The sequence below is a fragment of the Chinchilla lanigera genome, unplaced genomic scaffold, assembly GCF_000276665.1.
Source record: "Chinchilla lanigera isolate Chin_1 unplaced genomic scaffold, ChiLan1.0 scaffold00038, whole genome shotgun sequence".
Taxonomy (NCBI): domain Eukaryota; kingdom Metazoa; phylum Chordata; class Mammalia; order Rodentia; family Chinchillidae; genus Chinchilla; species Chinchilla lanigera.
This window is the reverse complement of record NW_004955439.1, coordinates 7,424,716-7,430,277: the sequence shown is the minus strand read 5'-3', so window position 1 is coordinate 7,430,277 and position 5,562 is coordinate 7,424,716. Positions and strand designations below refer to the sequence as shown.

The 5,562-nt window shown below is 36.6% G+C and overlaps 1 pseudogene; it reads left to right on the top strand.

The window, feature by feature from the left end:
• Positions 1 to 4,752, top strand: part of LOC102021393 — a 99,410-nt pseudogene extending 94,658 nt beyond the window's left edge.
• The last annotated feature ends 810 nt before the right edge of the window (positions 4,753 to 5,562 follow it).

The following is a 5,562-nucleotide window of genomic DNA, read 5'->3' as shown; positions in this document are numbered from 1 at the left end:
TCTGAATTCCTGAACAGATGGCCTACACCCGAACTTCCAGGTGTCAGGAAGAAGACACAGGTGACCCTTGTGGCTTCCAAAATGAACATATGGCTGATTCTCCAACTCGAGGAGGGAGTCTAAAAATGCTGCCAAAGAAAAATTTACAAACATCACTCCAAACACACCACAGACAGAAAGGGAAGAAGTAAGATAAGCGAAAGACCCAAACTTGAGAAGAAACAGTCTATTCTCAGGATAAATTTTCCAACGTTAATTATGTTATGATTTTCTTCAGCCTAAGAATACCTTGATATTCTGTTCTAGTGTGTGAGAAGACAATAAAATCCAATATTACATATTTGTTTCTCATTCACTTTAAATCATGCCAGGACAACACTGAGAAAATAAGGCTGTCAGGCTTCAGCCCTCAAATATTTAAACGATTTTCAAGAAATAGCATACTCAAGCTTTAATTCAAAACCAATCATATTAAAAATAAAAAAGTAAAATGAAAACAACCTTATGTTTTTATTCTTCTCTATAATTTTAGTTATTGAGAAGTAAAGGATGACCATTTTTTGCGGAGGCAAGCAAGGTTCAGTCAGCCAGCCTTTTTTCTGGAGGATGTAGAGATACAATTGTGCCCAGTCTCCCCTGAGCACTTTACTCTGAACCTATGAGCTATTCAGTGAGCTAATGACTTTGGGGAAATTTCATTTTTTTTAAGGAAGAGAAAGAACCAATATTAATAAAACTCCAATAGTGACACTAGCCAGCAGACAGGGAAGATTCAACTGCTCCGACTCCCTTGGACCAACCCTGAGGAATAATGACTGGACTTATTTAGTTTCCAAACATAGAGGAAGAAATGGTGATATTACAGAATTACTCACTGGATTTATGTATACAATATAAACGATACTGATATATTTTGACAGCAGGGGTGTGAATGCAAATAGAGGGAGAGAGAAATTTAAAACTTCCTAGAAATGGAGACCTTTTCCATTTTCTATGGAATCCAACTTAAAAGCACAAAATTTTGAAGGAAATCCTAATATGTTCTTAGATAAGTATCTATAAATAAATATACAAAATCTATAAAATGCAGTACTTTTCTTACAGAAGATGTTCTTGCTTAACAAAATGCAGAATTTGAATTAAAAGGGAGGCACACAGCCACGGGAGGTAGCTCAGCTAAATTAGGAACAGCAGAAAAAAAAACAGGAACGCATCTCAGAGAAATTCCACTTTAACAGTTCCTTTTTCAAATTTTGACATAATCTATTATCAAATTTCCAAAATGTCATTGCTCTCCATTTAATAAACAAATGTTAAAGAAGTTATGAAATCAGCTTCTTAATAGTCTTTGTATGAGTCTTCTCAAGTCTCACAATTATCCCTAAAGATATTCTTATTTAAAGCTTGAAGCTAATGACTTGGGGGAAATTTCTCCTTTTTAAGGAGGAGAAAGAATCAGTATTAATAGCAAGATTTGTGACAAATTCTAAACATGAAGTCTTTTTGCATTTAAATAGTCTCACAAGTTTTCGTTCTCAACATGAGACCTTAGCTCTCAAAACTTCATTTCTTTTATAATTTTACAAATATGAATCTTACAGAATTTGTCTCTTGATAGTTTTTCAGTAGTCAAAAAATTGGCAACTGACATTATTGGTATTTTCATGGTATAGGCAATTTGGGCAAAAGAATCTCATTTATCTCTGGCTGTTCCTGATATCTGTTTTTCATTTCTAAGATAAATATTTTGAAAGGAAGTTTTTGATGACTGGAAGATACATACTATTTCTATTTAAACTGACTTCCATTAAGAAAACTCCATACTGATTTACATCCCCCACCTTTATGCTGTCCTGACAGAAATGTATTGCAGAAACTCAAAAGGTCAATAATATAATCAGAAAAGCTCTGGTTTTTCTTGCTAATTATAATCGTGCATAAATTTAATTTTCATGTAGTTTAATAAGAAGGACTTTCTGAAGCAATGTGTTTCATGTAAAATGTGAGTTCATACAACATGTACTACTGAACACACTCTCCTTTATCTAAAAATGACTCAGTTGAGCTTTTGAGGTTGCCTTTAAATCATTTTCTTGAAAACTTATCTCAAGTTTTTTTATAAAGATAATACATTGTACCTTCCCCTTTTAAAAATGCTGGATTTAATAATTTTGCTTTCTCTCCCTGTTTTCTGTATTTTTATGCTCTTCTATAAGTCCATAAATACTTGGTGTAAGAGATATTGGACAGTAATATTAAATCTGCAGACTTCCTATTTAATCTTTTGATTCTGGTTTTCTTAATCAACAAAATGAAAATGTAGAACAGCGATTATGTTCAAAATGTTTCAAAACCCAAAGATGTCAATAGTCTACAGTGTTCCTTCTGCTTCTGTAAACAGGCTTGCTCACCACAAATTGTAGTAGGTACAAGCTGTACCATGCCTGTTTTTGTTTCCAGTTTATTCCCATATTTGTGAAGTTCCACTCATTCACAAAAGACATCCCCACCACCACCACCTAATAAACAGTATAAGAGTAACTTCCTCTACTAGCTCGGGGCTCAGACTTTGGAGTACTCAGCTCCTCTGAGCCCACGGTGATGCTTGGCTCGCTCCATTTCTCTGAGTGCCATTTAGTTTCCTCACCTCCAGTAAACCTAAAATTGCTGTAACAAAAAGACTGGCAAAAGATGACCTCTAAGGTAACTTTCTGTTAAAACTGAAGCGAATGTTCCATGAAAATTTAAGAAAATTTAAACTTATTCTCCATATGTGCTTCCATTCCACCCTGCACGGCATCTAATCAAAGGGCACAGCAAATTCCAATCCACTGTCCAGTGGATTGAAGTCCTAGATTCTCTACTCAACTGAATTTATCTGGTTTGACTTCAAATTTCTTCCTTGGGTCTGGTAAAAGTTATCAAAATGACAGAAAATTATTACTTTCTGTTTTCTGCTGTAGGCCCTGAAATCTGTGTCTTAAGCATTTCTATCTTTCACTTTGCAGAATTTTTTCAATCCTGTGTTGGTAGAATTAAAAGTTACAAAAATCTGTATTGTTTGAACTGAGAAGATAGTCCCTTTCACGTGGGAAGGGATCTTGAAATGTATTTACAAGCATTATTTTATCCAATAAGTTAAACACAGAGTGTTTTGAAAACAGTTTACTTTCAAGAGATGTCTTAAGTTCAGTTTCAAATTACACAAAATAAAAATTTCAAGTGAAAATGTAAGGACTTCTTTTAATCTTGTAATAGAGATTTTGTACTGTGTGAAACAACATTTATACAGTTAACAATCTGCTAGGTGCAACAGGACTTTAAATGTTTTGTGATCCTCCTGGAAATGCTGATTTGTTTCAGTTGTTACCTTGTTACTCTTCCTTCTCAGAGCCATCCTTAGTTCTTATGCATGATTTATACATGTTCACTTCATGATGTGTGCACCAGGGCATAGTAATCGTCTAACACTAAGAGCAAGAGAATCTTTTCTTTTTTCTTTTTTGGTACCAGCAATGGAACTCAGGACCTTGAGCTTGCCAGGCAGGCTCTGTGCTGCTGAGCTATATCCCCAGCCTGAAAAAGAGAATATTAAAAGTGAGATGACTAAAAACATTCATAGCAGAAAGGATTTTTTACTTTTTCTTATATGTACATTTAAGCAAAATGATTATAGTCAAGCAAATTAACATATTCAGGCTCATCATCTCACATAGTTGTTTGTTGGGTAGCACACTTAAAATCTACTGCTAGGTAGGAGGGTTACTTGGGAGGTCCTGGCATGCAGACAGGAAGGAGGCAGCATGGCAGCCATCTTTTAGCTCCAAAAAGCACCTCCCCTACAGTAGCCACCAGCCTTGCAGCGGTGTGCTCCAGGTCATCAATTTCCAGCATTCCAATTGGGCCACATGAAGAATCAAATGGTAAAAACTCTCATGAAACATAGCTTCTGCTCATTATTTATGATTCTCTGGTGAACACAGAGTTTCAAGATGAGGGTAAACAGAATCTTCCTCAGCAGAGGTAGCCAAAAAAGCTGCCACCATTATTACAATGCTGCCTACCAGTATCCGTAAAATAAACCCTTATTCTGGGGTGGGTGGAAATCTAAGATGAAGAAAAGCGTGTTTTTAATAGTGCCAGTACTACTGACTGTGCTGTTTCAAAGGAATTGGCCAAAGAAGTTGAGAACCTGGGAGCAATTTTCATAGATGCCCATGTTTCTGCACATCTTAGTTATAGGGTCTGGGAGCCTCGCATTTGTGACAGGAGGAAGAGTAGACCAGTTTGCTGCTCCCCCAGGCCCTCTACGGTGTATGGGCTCTACTGTAGGGTATTGTGGAGCTTCTGGGACTGGGCAGGCTGCAAAGATCTGCAGCAACATGCTGTTGGCTGTTATTATGACTGGAACTGCTAAAGCGATGAATCTTACAATCAGGTTAGGGCCTGATCCAAAGCTATTGGCTAAAATCCTAAATATGATCTCAGGACAGTGTGGCTCAAGTGATACTAATAATCCTATACCTTGGGTGATGGATCGAGTAGCTTCAGCAAGTAACAACAAGGGTGGATTTGGAATACCACTCACAGCTAAGGATCTGGGATTGGCACAAGAGTCTACTACCAACACCAAAGCCCAATCCTTCTGGAAAGCCTAGCCCATCAGATCCACAAGATACTGTGGGCAAAGCACACTCGCAGAGAGACTTTTTGTCTGTTTTCCAGTTTCCACAAAATGAGAAGGCCCTTTAAGTATGTCCTTTTCCCGTGAACCCTCTGGGAACAACACTGTCTTGAAGCTTCCTAGCTCAATCCACGAGCCATAACCGGTTTAATAAAAGGTCATCTGTCTGCTTTTGATTGTTTAGGCCACAGTAATCCCTAGGACTTTTCACCCAGATTAAAATGCTTATTCTTTTCATCTGCTTTGCCAACGTATATTATCCGAAAAATGTTTTTCTGCATGTCACAGATAGTTTCTGCTTACTAGATAAAGGAATTGTCCTTTAAAAAACAAAATTGACCCCTGACCATTTTCAAACTAAGTCACTGACTCAGTCAAGATACCATTTGCTTCACAAATAAAATGAAATATTTTGTCAACATGATGAAACCCATCTAAAGGAAAGGAAAGAGATCAGTGTGTCCCTACCGGGAGTTAGAGAAAGGGAAGAGTGACTTGCTACTTGTATCGCTCAGGAAGTTTGTCCTTTTGATGGAGCCATTTGAGTATTCTTGCTACTGAGCTCACTGACTTATTTTCTAAAGAGCTCATAAAACAAGACAACTTGTTGCTGCATGTTTTGCAGTTTGGACATAGCAATGGGGCTTGAATTGTTACCACTTCCAGAAGTCAGCAGACCTGTTTTTCTTTTTTTGTTTCCTTTGTTTTGTTCGTTTGCTTCCTTTTACATTCTTGGTATTTTTTACTTCCAAAAAAAAAAAAAGATTTCTTCATATCTGTTTCAAAGTCAGTAATGAAATTGATACATTATTCTAAATATAACCTATTATTTTGAATTGAAATAAATTTCTATGATAGTGAAAAAACTACTCCCTTAG